Source organism: Oncorhynchus keta, chromosome 10, assembly GCF_023373465.1.
Source record: "Oncorhynchus keta strain PuntledgeMale-10-30-2019 chromosome 10, Oket_V2, whole genome shotgun sequence".
NCBI lineage: Eukaryota > Metazoa > Chordata > Actinopteri > Salmoniformes > Salmonidae > Oncorhynchus > Oncorhynchus keta.
Genome location: NC_068430.1, coordinates 48,964,903 through 48,978,689, shown reverse-complemented (window position 1 = coordinate 48,978,689; position 13,787 = coordinate 48,964,903). Strand labels below are relative to the sequence as shown.

General features: G+C 44.2%; 1 protein-coding gene across 11 annotated transcripts in view; it reads left to right on the top strand.

Moving 5' to 3' along the window:
• The window catches only part of ptprt (protein tyrosine phosphatase receptor type T), a 394,370-nt gene that overhangs the window by 342,698 nt on the left and 37,885 nt on the right, over window positions 1-13,787 (top strand). The window lies entirely within an intron of this gene.

The following is a 13,787-nucleotide window of genomic DNA, read 5'->3' as shown; positions in this document are numbered from 1 at the left end:
AGTTTCCTCTTTTACATGACATCTTCCATTTCAACCAGATATCATTATGTCCAGTTGCATTGCTGACTTTCTGCCTTGAAGGAATCATTTTGTTGTTTGAGATCTGTTTTAGTTTATTTGATTACAGCACATCTCTGTTTGAATGATATGATGAAATCTAATTTGCACTTCCCCTCTTTTTAATAAGGGAAACACACTGGTGGTGCACTTATCAAATATTTATTGAAAATCACATTTGAAAACGTAATTAATATCGAGTTTACCCAAAACAAATCAAAGACCATGAATTCTCAGATCTATAAAACTGATTTCAAACCCCATCTATTGATCGATGTTTGAGTCGTCTCGGAATTGAGTGTTTTTGGAATGGAGTGTTTTTAGAGTGGAGTGTTTTTTTCTCCACTAAAGAAAATAACTTTAATTACTCACGCATTGCATCATAATTAACTCCAGTAAAGTATTTTAAATTTGTTTTTTTCTTCTTCAAGTTCGTGCCACTTAGGTGCCCCCTTTAAATTTAGGTAACTTTGGGCCTCTCGAATGGTACAGCAGTCTAAGGCACTGCATCACAGTGCTTGAGGCATCACTACAGACCCTGGTTCGATCCCAGGCTGTGTCACAGCTGGCCGTGACTGGGAGACACCTGAGACGGTGTACAATTGTCCGGGTTAGGCCGATTGGGATTTCCTTGTCCCATCGTGCTCTAGCAACTCCTTGTGGCGGGCCGGTCGCCTGTAAGCTGACTTCGTCAGCTGGATAGACAGGGTCATGTTTTGGAGAACGCATGGCTCTCGACCTTCTCCTCTCCCTAGTCTGTAGGGGAGTTGCAGCGATGGGACAAGACTGTAACTACCAATTGGATATCACGAAACAACAAATAACGCCAACAGTCGTATTCCTAATGCCAAAACTCTCAAACAATTATTTGTCCTTTTATCCTGAGATTGGAAAGAATTTAACCCTCAATATTGCTGCAAATTTGTGTTCTACTTTAGACTTACCTCTGGGTTCAGACTTTTATTAACTCAAACGAGTCTGCAGACACCACCTGGGTTTTCTAAGCTTTATAGAAAAATACTCATGTAAAGCCTGTTTTTATCTAACAAACAAAGGATTCGGTAAAACTTTATTTGGGTAGTCCATCTGTAGATATCAGTCACATTTCAACTATCTACTAACCCTAAACTGAACCCTTCCCCTAACTTTAACCCTTACCCTAACCCTTATTCTAAACCTAACCGTAACCTTAACAAACAATTGCTTATCTACAGATAGTTTGACAATCTGTAGAGCATCCCACAGATGGACATTCCGGAATATCCGGACCAAGGATTATTTTCCCTATTCAAATTGTCAAAGGTCACTCAACACTATGCTGCGTAGTCCTTTCATTAAAAAAAATGCAGCCTTCCAGGAACACTATGCTGTAGGTCAGAGGCATAGGTAGAAATTGCTATGTGGCTGGGCCTGAGTAAAAGTGACTGGGCCAACACTTTGCAGCAAAATAACAGCAAAAATACCCTGACATCAGTAGCATCGTTGTGGTGCATTGAGAAGTGGGTATACTCAAATTTTGCCAAAACAGCCTGCCTGGCGAAAAATATGAGAAACAGATATAGGCTACTCTGAATTACCTAAAATCATGGCAATGTGAAAAACATCCACCATGATATCTAGAATTAAAAAGTAGGCCTAGCCCTTTTTGCTGATTATGTTTGGGGACCAGATAAATGCGGTCCCCAAACTCACTCACTTGAATCAGCAAACATAAACCTGGCATACCAAGGCAGGATATTCTGATTTAGTCAGGAGACAATACAAACATCAAATACGTTTTCATTTAAAACCAATTTTATTTTCAGCCATCCTGATTGGGTGGGTCAGTGTTCAATCTGGTAACCTGGCCCTGCCGTGGCTTTGCCTCTGCTGTAGGTACTTGACTATTGTATCTCTATTCAAGAAACGCCCCTTTTTTAGGGCCCTGTCTTTCAAAGATAATTCGTAAAAATCCAAATAACTTCACAGATCTTCATTGTAAAGGGTTTAAACACTGAATTCCATTCTTGTTCAATGAACCATTAACAATTAATGAACATGCACCTGTGGAACGGTCGTTAAGACACTAACAGCTCCAAACATCACACCTGCGTGACAGGTACAGGATGGCAACAACAACTGCCCGAGTTACACCAGGAACGCACAATACCTCCATCACTGCTCAGACTGTCCGCAATAGAGAGGCTGGACTGAGGTCTTGTAGGCCTGTTGTAAAGGCAGGTCCCCACCAGACATCACCAGCAACAATGTCGACTATGGGTACAAACCCACTGTCGCTGGACCAGACAGGACTGGTAAAAAGTGCGCGGTTTGGTCTCACCAGGGGTGATGGTCCGATTTGCGTTTATCGTCGAAGGAATGAGCGTTACACAGAAGCCTGTACTCTGGAGCGGGATCGATTTTGAGGTGGAGTGTCCGTCATGGTCCGGGACGGTGTGTCACAGCATCATCAGATTGCTTGCAATAACAACAAGCTCAATCTCAATGCTGTGCGTTACAGGGAAAACATCTTCCTCCCACATGTGGTACCCATCCGGCAGGTTCATCCTGACATGACCCTCCAGCATGACAATGCCACCAGCCATACTGCTCGTTCTGTGCGTGATTTCCTGCAAGACAGGAATGTCAGTGTTCTGCCATGGGCAGCAAAGAGCCCGGATGTCAATCCCATTGAGCACATCTGGGACCTGTTGGATCGGAGGGTGAGGACTAGGGCCATTCCCCCCCAGAAATGCCTGTGAACTTGCAGGTGACTTGGTGGAAGAGTGGGGTAACATCTCACAGTAAGAACAGATACATCTGAGGAGGAGATGCACTGCAGTACTTCATGCAGCTGGTGGCCACACCAGATACTGACTTACTTTTGATTTTGACCCCCCACCCCCCCTTTGTTCAGGGACACATTATTCAATTTCTGTTCATCACATGGCTGTGTAACTTGTTCAGTTTATATCTCTGTTGTTGAAACATGTTAAGTTTGCTGAAAATAAACACAGTTGACAGTGAGAGGACGTTTCTTTTTTTGCTGAGTTTAGGTCTATAGACACGCCTTGTAGAGAAAGCCATCCCTAAGGCAATCTCTTACTGGTACTTACCATATAAGAGTAGGTCAATTAAGAGTTTCTTCCCCTTCTTGGTTCATAAGGGAAGAAGTTCATAGAGTTGAAAAGGAAGAATGTTAGAGCTTTGTTCATGTCTGGTCAGTGGAGTGAACTGAAGGCTGTGAAGGTTCTATTCAACTTCTTGGCTGTAGGCCTCCGGTAGCCTCCCTTTGCCTGGCTGTAAACATGAGATGCATTGCCTTTTCCTCTCGCTCACTGTGCCTGCACTGATAAAGCCAGCAATTGTGCCTCTTATTTAAAGGATCATCCATCACTGGGGACATTTTTATAACGCCTTTCTGTTATTCCTTCCCCCTGTAACCTGATTTGCCTCACAAAAGCCCCTATCCCATTGAAAATTAAGTTGGCACTTCACTCCATGCTCGCTTATGAAATATAAAGGTCACGTTTTTTTTCATACAGTCCATGGGGAAAGTCTAATTGTCACGCATTCCCAAACACGACTTGGTGGATCGTGACTGTGGTGATGTGAGAATATCTTAAGAGACATACATACGTCAGTGCTTTGTATTATGGTGAAGAAGGCCCCAACTCATTTCAAATGGTGCCCCTTATATGTCATACATTATGTTTTCATGTGTGTTCTGTCAGTGTGCTCTCCATTTTGTGTTGACGCTACAGTATGGTTTATGACTTGTTCAATGGTTGTGTGGAGGTGTGAACCTGTGGGTGTGAGAAGAGGAAAGGACCAAAGAGATAAAGAGAGAGAGAAAAGGGAGAGCGAAAGGAAGGAAGGGAGGGAGAAATGGAGATCTGGGGACTGGGGATTAAAGGCGATAGCGGCCACCTGTGTGCGTTTGTCAGCATAATCGGCCCATTACTCACATCCTGACAGATGCATTGAGAGAGGGAGCCAGCCCTCACTGGCGCACATACACACACACACACAGAGACGGCCCACAAAGTCAAACAGAGGAACGGATCACATAACAGAGGACATCTAGAAACGCATGAAGAACAAGGAGGGGAATCATTTAATCAAAAGCGTTTGGACATTTGGTTGGGGACCTGACCTCATTGATAGCACACTGGTTTGAGATAGAGCCCTCTGCCCCCTTCTCTGTGTGTGACAGTGCATGCAAACAATGTCTGTATCACTAATGGCATCCTATTCTCTTTATACTGCACTACTTTTAACCAGGGCACTTAGGGCCTCTGGTCAATAGTAGTGCACTTTAAAGTGAATAGGGTGCTATTTGGGATTCAGACAACAACTCACGTGTCAGTGCCGACAGCTCACATACAGTTGAAGTCGGAAGTTTATGTACACTTAGGTTTTTTAACCACTCCACAAATTTCTTGTTAATTAACAAACTACAGTTTTGTCAAGTCGCCTAGGACGTCTACTTTGTGCATGACACAAGTATTTATCCCAACAATTGTTTACAGACAGATTATTTCACTTGTCACAATTCCAGTGGATCAGAAGTTTACATACACTAAGTTGACTGTGCCTTTAAACAGCTTGGAAAATTCCAGAAAAATTATGTCATGCCTTTAGAAGCTTCTGATAGGCTAATTGACATCATTTGAGTCAATTGGAGGTGTACCTGTGGATGTATTTCAAGGCCTGTATTTCAAGAACCCATGCAGATTGGACGCATCTCCCAGGCTGAGAGAGACCGCCGGATGAGGGAGCGACTCTGTCTATATTGCGGCAAACCGGGCCATTTCCGTTCCACGTGTCCCGGGCTCCAGGAAAACGCTCTGTCCCGTACAGACCGGGGGGAACTGTAACGGGAAACATAACCTCCTCCCATCCGTCCAACTCCCGTCTGCTCATTCCAGTCACCCTTTCCTGGGACAACCACAAGCTTCACCTTCAAGCCTTGGTAGACTCTGGAGCCGCAGGTAACTTCATGGATGGTGTCTGGGCGAAGGAGAATGGCGTTCCCTCTGAACCTCTAAGTGACCCCATGAGGGTTACTACATTGGATGGAAGCCCTTTGGGATCTGGACTTGTCACTCATGTCACTACCTCCTTGCGACTTTCAGTTTCACAACACCAGGAATTGATGAACTTTCATTTGATCTCCTGTTCCGAGTTCCCTCTCGTCCTTGGATACCCCTGGCTTCACAGCCATAACCCTCACATCGACTGGTCTGTGGGCACTATCAAGCAGTGGGGTCCTACGTGCCAAGCTACTTGTATTTTCCCGAATTCCCGAGTTCTACTCCCGAGTCTTTAGAATCCATCGACCTGACCCGAGTTCCCGAGTGTTACCATGACCTCAAACTGGTATTTAGCAAACAGAGGGCCACCATGCTACCACCCCATAGACCTTATGATTGCCCCATCGAACTGTTTCCGGGCACTTGCCCCCCCAGGGGTCGGATCTTTTCCCTATCTCCACCCGAACGAGCTGCTATGGATACCTACATCAAGGACGCTCTAGAAGCAGGCCTCATGCGTTCATCCACCTCCCCTGCGGGAGCAGGGTTTTTCTTTGTGGCCAAGAAAGACGTTGGATTACGTCCTTGCATCGACTACCGGGGACTCAATGCCATAACCGTCCGTAACCGTTACCCGCTACCCCTTATGGCCACAGCCTTCGAGCTGCTCCAGGAAGCAGTTGTTTTCACTAAGCTTGACCTGCGGAACGCATACCATCTTGTGCGGATCAGACCTGGTGACGAGTGGAAGACCGCTTTCAACAAGCCTACTGGTCACTATGAATACTTGGTGATGCCCTTCGGCCTGACCAACGCCCCAGCGGTGTTCCAAGCGCTCATAAACAATGTGCTTAGGGATATGCTTAACATATTTGTGTTTGTTTACTTGGATGCCATCCTCATCTTTTCGAGCTCTCTTCAAGAACACACTAAGCATGTCAGACAAGTACTCAAACGCCTCCTAGACAGCCATCTGTACGTTATGCCGGAAAAATGTGAATTCCATTCATCCCGAGTACAATTCCTGGGATTTGTAGTGGAACCCGGTCGAGTCCAAATGGACCCCAGGAAGGTAGGGGCGGTAGCGGATTGGCCCACCCCAAATCCGTTAAGGAAGTTCAGCGTTTCCTGGGCTTCACTAACTTTTACCGCAAGTTCATCAAGAACTTCAGCTTGGTGGCAGCCCCTCTCTCAGCTTTAACCAAGGGTGGCAATGCAAGGTTTTTGTGGGGAAGAGAAGCTGAGACGGCCTTCCAAGGACTCAAGCAGCGCGTCCTCTCTGCTCCCATCCTGATACTACCGACTATAATAATAATAATAATAATAATATATGCCATTTAGCTGACGCTTTTATCCAAAGCGACTTACAGTCATGTGTGCATACATTCTACGTATGGGTGGTCCCGGGAATCGAACCCACTACCCTGGCGTTACAAGCGCCATGCTCTACCAACTGAGCCACAGAAGGACCACGGATGAACCGTTCGTGGTGGAGGTAGACGCCTCAGAGGTTGGTGTTGGAGCTGTCCTGTCTCAGAGGGGTGAAGACAAGAAGCTTCATCCGTGCGCTTTCTTCTCACACCGGCTTACCCCGGCTGAGAGGTTACTACGATGTGGGGGATCTTGAACTCCTAGCGGTTAAGATGGCATTGAAGGAATGGAGACACTGGCTCGAGGGGGCTTCTCACCCATTTCAAGTACTGACGGACCACAAAAATCTGGAGTATATCCAGCAGGCGAAGCGGTTGAACTCTAGACAAGCTAGATGGTCTCTTTTCTTCAATTGATTCCAGTTTATCCTCACCTATCGGCCCGGGTCGAAGAATCTCAAACCGGATGCCCTGTCCCGAGTCTACGCTCCTGCCATTCGAGATGACACGGACATGCATGTCCTTCCTGCTGCTAAGATCGTGGCTCCGATCTCGTGGCAAGTTGAGGATACCGTGAGACGAGCTCAAGCTATTGAACCGGACCCGAAAGGAGGTCCTGCCAATCGGTTGTTTGTCCCCAAGGCAGTGAGGACTCAGGTCCTTCTGTGGGGGCACTCCTCTCGCCTCACCTGTCACCCGGGCGTAGGTTGCACCTTGGAGTTCATCCAGCGTAAGTTCTGGTGGCCTACCATAAGAGAAGACGTTGCCACTTTCGTCAATGCCTGCCCCGTGTGCTGCCAGGGCAAATCTTCTCACCTCCGCCCGCAAGGACTCCTTCACCCTTTACCTGTTCCCCACAGACCCTGGTCCCATATCTCGTTGGACTTTATTACTGGCCTTCCTCCATCCCATGGCAATACTACTATCCTAGTCATAATCGACAGGTTTTCAAAGGCGGCCAGGTTCGTCCCTCTGACTAAGTTACCTTCTGCCAAGGAAACGGCTGAGTTGGTAATTAATCATGTGTTCCGAGTCTTCGGCATTCCTCAAGATATGGTTTCTGACAGAGGTCCCCAATTCGCCTCTAGGTTTTGGAAGGCCTTCTGCCAACTCATGGGGGCTTCTGCCAGTCTATCTTCAGGGTACCATCCGGAGTCCAACGGCCAAACAGAGAGGATGAATCAAGAGCTGGAAACCACCCTCCGATGTATGACTCGTAACAACCCGTCCACATGGTCGTCCTTCATTGTTTGGGCCGAATACGTGCACAACACCTTGCGCTCCTCCTCCACTGGTATGTCCCCGCACGAGTGTCAGTTTGGCTATGCCCCTCCATTGTTCCCGGACCAGGAGGCAGAAGTCAGAGTGCCTTCAGCCTTGAAGTTCGTCAGACGCTGTCGGCTTATGTGGAGGAAGACCCGTCTTAATCTTATGCGTTCCTCACAGAGGTACCAACAACAAGCCAACTGACGTCGCCGTCCCGGGCCTACCCTGCGCCCCGGCAAGAGAGTCTGGCTCTCCACAAGAGACTTACCACTACGGGTGGAGTCTCGCAAGCTGTCCCAAAAATACATTGGTCCCTTTAAGGTTGCCAGGAGAGTTAACCCAGTTTCTTATCGCCTACACTTACCCAGATCCCTTAAGATTAATCCCACATTTCACATTTCCTTATTAAAACCTGTTGTTTTTTCTCCCCTTGTCCCGGCAGACAGACCTCCCCCTCCGCCTCGTGTAATTGGAGGCCAGCCGGCTTATACCGTCCATCGGATACTGGATTCCCGCCGGGTGCAGTGGTCCTGGCAGTATCTGGTGGACTGGGAAGGCTACGGTCCCGAGGAGCGCTCCTGGGTTCCTGCCAAAGACATACTGGACCCTGACCTCATTCGTCAGTTCAGGCCCTCCACCCTGAGAGAGCTGGTAGGAACGCCAGGAGCCGTTCCTAGGGGGGGGATTCTGTTAGGATTTGGCCAGGGTTGTTCAGGTTTTTGGTCACTAGATGCCCCCATTGTGCCTTTTGACCTTTTGTTTTCCCTTGATCCCCATTATTATTTGCACCTGTGCCCCGTTTCCCCTGATTGTATTTAAACCCTTTGTTTTCCTCAGTCCTTTGCTCTGTGTTTGTATGTTAGCACCCAGCCCTAGTACTCTGTGATCCCGGTGGACTCTCTTGTGGAATTCTGTTTTTTGTTCTTGTTTGTTTGTTTTTTGAGTATTTTTTTAGGCTTTTTGTGCTATACCTTCCACCTTGTGGATTTACCTTTTTGTCTTGGAGGATTAGCTTTGTTCTTGTGGAATTCCTTTTGAGGTTGTGGAGTTACATGTTTTCCTGAAGAACTTCACTTTTTACTTCATTAAATACACTGTCTCAAGTACTGCTGTGTCTGCCTCATCTTCTGGGTTCTGCCAACTATTCGTGGCTCAGTTGGTTAAGTGACTGTTTCTCACTCCGGAGACCCGGGTTTCTTAACCGGGTCCTGACAATATCTTTTTCAATAAGAGTGAGAGAGAAAATGTCTGCTCCAAGCTGCTCATGCATGCAAAACAGCCATCCAATGACGCGATGTGATCTTTCTCGCTCATTTTTCAGAATAAAAGCCTGAAACTATTTCTAAAGACTGTTCACACCATGTGGAAGCCATAGGAAAGGGAATCTGGTTGATATCCCTTTAAAAGGAGGGAAGGCATGAAAAACAGCACTTCCTGGTTGAATTTTCCTCAGGTTTTCGCCTGCAAAATCAGTTCTGTTATACCTCACAGACAATATTTTGACAGTTTTGGAAACTTTAGTGTTTTCTATCCTAATCTGACAATTATATGCATATTCTAGCTGTGTCAGATTTATTTATTTTTTTTACGGGGGAAAAAAGCATACCATGCTTAATCTGAGTACCAAAACAGCCAAAGAGATATCCGCCATGTTGTGGAGTCAACATTAGTCAGAAATAGCATTATAAATATTCACTTACCTTTGATGATCTTCATCAGAATGCACTCCCAGGAATCTCAGTTCCACAATAAATGTTTGATTTGTTCGATAAAGTTCATAATTTATGTCCAAATACCGCCTTTTGTTAGGGTGTTTGGTAAACAAATCCAAACGCGAGTGCAAGTCCAGCCGAAAAGTCCAAAAAGTTATATTACAGGTCGTAGAGACATGTCAAATGAAGTATAGAATCAATCTTTAGGATGTTTTTATCATAAATCTTCAATAATGTTCCAACTGGAGAATTCCTTTGTCTTTTTGAAAAGCAATGGACCGCAAGCTAACTTTCACATGACCGCGCGTCATGAGCTTGTGGCAATCTGCCTGGCTCATTCCCCTCTCATTCGGCCCCACTTCACAGTAGAAGCATCAAACAAAGTTCTAAAGACTGTTGACATCTAGTGGAAGCCGTAGGAAGTGCAATATGACCAATATCTCACTGTATCGTCAATAGGCTATGAGTTGAAAACCTACAAACCTCAGATTTCCCACATTTTTCTCAGGTTTTCGCAAGCCATATGACTTCTGTTATACGCACAGACATCATTTAAACAGTTTTAGAAACTTCAGAGTGTTTTCTATCCAAATATACTAATTATATGCATATTCTAGCTTTTATGGCTGAGTAGCAGGCAGTTTACTCTGGGCACCTTATTCATCCAAGCTACTCAATACTGCCCCCCAGTCACCAAGACGTTAATGGCCCCAGAGTAATAGGCATCTGTGGATAAACACAAGGTCATGGAGTACCCACTCACTGGAACAAGTAGAAGAACTGCATAAATGCTTTAGCATCTAGGAGCAACCAACCTCTGTCTTTTAATGTAAACTTTGCAAAGGTTTGGTTCAAGTGTCTATGTATGTAATGCTATGAACATGATCCTTTGTGTGTGTGTTTGTGCATTTGTGTGTGCGTATGTGTTGACTATGTCCAGACGTGTGATAATGATGATGATGATGAGGCTGCAGGTGAAACAATGCTTCTTCTAGGGATGTTCTGCTTGTCTACATTTCTCTGCGTTCAGTGACCCTCTCTCCCACCCACACCCCTGCCTCTATCTCATCATCTTATCACCACTATCTACCAGGGGATGAGAGTGTGGGAGTTCTCCCTCTTCTCTAGCTTTTCTCTTATTATTTTTTAAGAATATTAATAATGTGCAAAAAAGGAGAGCATCAATCCCCCCTTCCCCAAACACAAACTAAAAGGGAAGTTGAACGTTTCCCCGCAGGGGGCCACAGAGCCCCATCCAATTATTCACCTCACTCCCACTCGCTCTCATTACCGGATGGGAAACGATAAATGGATAAACACTAGCCAGAGTGAGCCACGGGACTGCAAAACACTGGCGTACCAGGCCTGGGTCATGTTCATTAGGGCATGCAGCAGAAAAACAAGCGTTACTGAAGTCCAGGTGCCTAATGTTGTTTGGTGCCTAATGAACATGGCACTGATATCTTAGTTTCTAAACACTCAATCACATTATTACCTGAGTCATGGATTTGGAGTTGATTGATTGATTTATCTGACAGTTAAAAAAAATACAAATGTACACATTTTAAAAAGTTGACTGATATTAAAGTAAATTACTTCCATTGTGTTACAGACATTTCATAGATACAGATACATTTCATAGATACAGACATGAAAATGATTCTATGGTTGTCATCAGTCAGCTTTTGACATTAGATTTAAAATAAGTTTTGGTAGGTATGGCTTTAAGTTTTTGTGGTAGTTTGATCCACTTAACAGCGTTGGTATATAGAAAGGTATTCTTACCGGATAGACACTTAAATTTGAGCCAGATATCTGGGGGCTGAGTCAGTAATAATTCTGTGGACCAGACCAAGATGAATTAATACAACCCTTTTTTTCTCTACAGATATCTAGCCTAGCTGTAAAGGAATATGAGCTTGAGACTATTTGGTTGGATTCCATTTTTTATACATATTTACCTCATTCATTAATTTCTATTTCAATAATTTCCTCATTTGGATTGAATCCTGAACCCATACCCATGGCTAAAAAAGTATAGCTTGTATGCATACTGTAATATACACAACCAACCTGAACTACTTTGCACACAGTTAGAGCTTGAATGAAGGTAAAACCTTGACTGGCTGAATGTTCTTGAACAAAGCATCCGCCTCTTTGTATTATTGTCAGTTTTGAACAGAGGGAAGCACAAAAGCCGAGCTGTAACCAGGGGGTCTTTTTTTATTCCAGGAGTGGGAAAGCAGCACTCTCTTTTCTCTCTCTCACACTGTCTGTGTCTGGAGGGGTGCAGTACTGAGCCATTTGTTTGTATCTATAACTTTTTACATTCTCTGCCTTTGATCCCAGTGTCTGTGTGCTCTCGTCTGACTTCCACTGTGAACGCTATTATCTGATAAGGGAGGCCACTACATTTGTCCTTGCTTTGTTCCCACTGTGTTCCCACTGTTTCTTTCAAGGGGGTGATTGCTGTCAGCCCGCCAACACACACAAACTAACTGCTTTAATCCATGGTGAGCCCAAGCACAGGAACCTATCTGATCAATTTAAATGGTCAATTAGCCACATAGTGATTATGGGGCACAGTGTTTTGTCTTCTACATCCTATTGGATGTAGTTTAATTGCTATCTCTTCTCCCCTTCTCTCTCATTTGCATTCCCTCCCTTTCCCTCTCACTCTTCTTTCTCCCTCCCATTTTTCTCTGTTTCTCTTTTGGCGCTCCTCACTTTGGCCTTACAGCGATCTAACTCCTCAATTGTAGGGGGCAGTCAGATTTAGGTTGCCTGCCAAAAGGCTCTGCTTTCCTTTGTAAAACCATAGACTTCCTGTGTTGATTAACAGCAATTCATTTTTTAACCAGCTATTATGGTGAATTCCAGGTTAAGCACACATTCAAACTCCCACAAATTCATCTATTTCTTTAACAGTAACATATGCTCTCGGGACTAAGGGAATGCCATAGGTCTTGTTCCATGCAAAGCTCTTTCTCAAATCTGTTGTATATATGAGATACGTCTAGAAGTATATAGAGAAACAGAGAGCTATGAGAATGTACCCATCAATCATCCTCGGTCTGTCAGTGCAGACCAGAGTGGTGTGGAACTGAGCAAGTGTTGGGGAGTAGCTCTATTTTACGCTCAATAAGGAGACCGATGTGCCATGATGGAGTAGAGGTCTCAGGGTCTTCACAGCTGCCAGCGTTATTACAGAGGGTAGAGAGAGCGCCGTTTATGCCAAGGCCAAACCAGACAGAGATGCGCAACAGGATATTACAGCTCTAACAGGAAGTAAACATAGGGAGTGGATTGGAGGCTTCCCTGTGAAAACATTCACATTTAACCTTCATAATAAACTCCCTGTTTGGTGGATAGACAGCAAATCCATTTTCCAATTGACTGGGCGATGAGGAATCAACATCTGGTAAATGGGTTAAACTGTATGTTGTATGCAAGTGAAAGCTGTGCAAATGAAAGCTTGTTGTATCGGCATCTTAGCACAGATATCCGTTAATGGACGCTAAAGGACATTTTGGCTTAAATTAGGCGGCAGTGACAGATTTTCCCCTATGACCTTTATACAGGAATGCAAAAATAGCACACAGTCCATATGGCCTCCCTTGTGCAGCCTGTTAACCAGACAAACACTCTCTTCTCAGCAAATGTTTTCTGTCAAGCGTGTCACATTGTCATGTTCTCTGTACAGTTGAGATTATCCAGAGAAGGACAAACAACTCCATTTAAGTCCCGTTACACCATGGGATATCATGTGCTCATGTATTTATTGGAGTCCTTCTGACAGACTGTATATTTGAATATTCATCCTTGTCAATGTCTCAGTCAGTAACATAAATATATATCATATATTTTGATTTGTTTAACATTATTTTGGTTACTACATGATTGTGATGTCTTCGCTATTATTCTACAATATATAAAATTGTAAAAATAAAGAAAAACCCTTGAATGAGTAGGTGTTCTAAAACTTTTGACTGGTACTGTATATACCTACTCGTGAGGTATTCAGAATCCAAAATGGTTAGCATGCTAACTAGAGGTCGACCGATTATTATTTTTCAACGCCGATACCGATTATTGGAGGACCAAAAAAGCTGACACCGATTAATCGGACGATTTAAAAAAAAACGATATATATATATTAATAATAATAATAATAATAATAAAAAATAAAAAATTACAAACATTTTTATTCTGACAATTATGACAATTACAACAATACTGAATGAACACTTATTTTAACTTAGCCTCAAGTAAATGATGAAACATGTTCAAATTGGTTTAAATAATGCAAAAACAAAGTGTTGTAAAAGTGCAATATGTGCCATGTAAGAAAGCTAACGTTTCAGTTC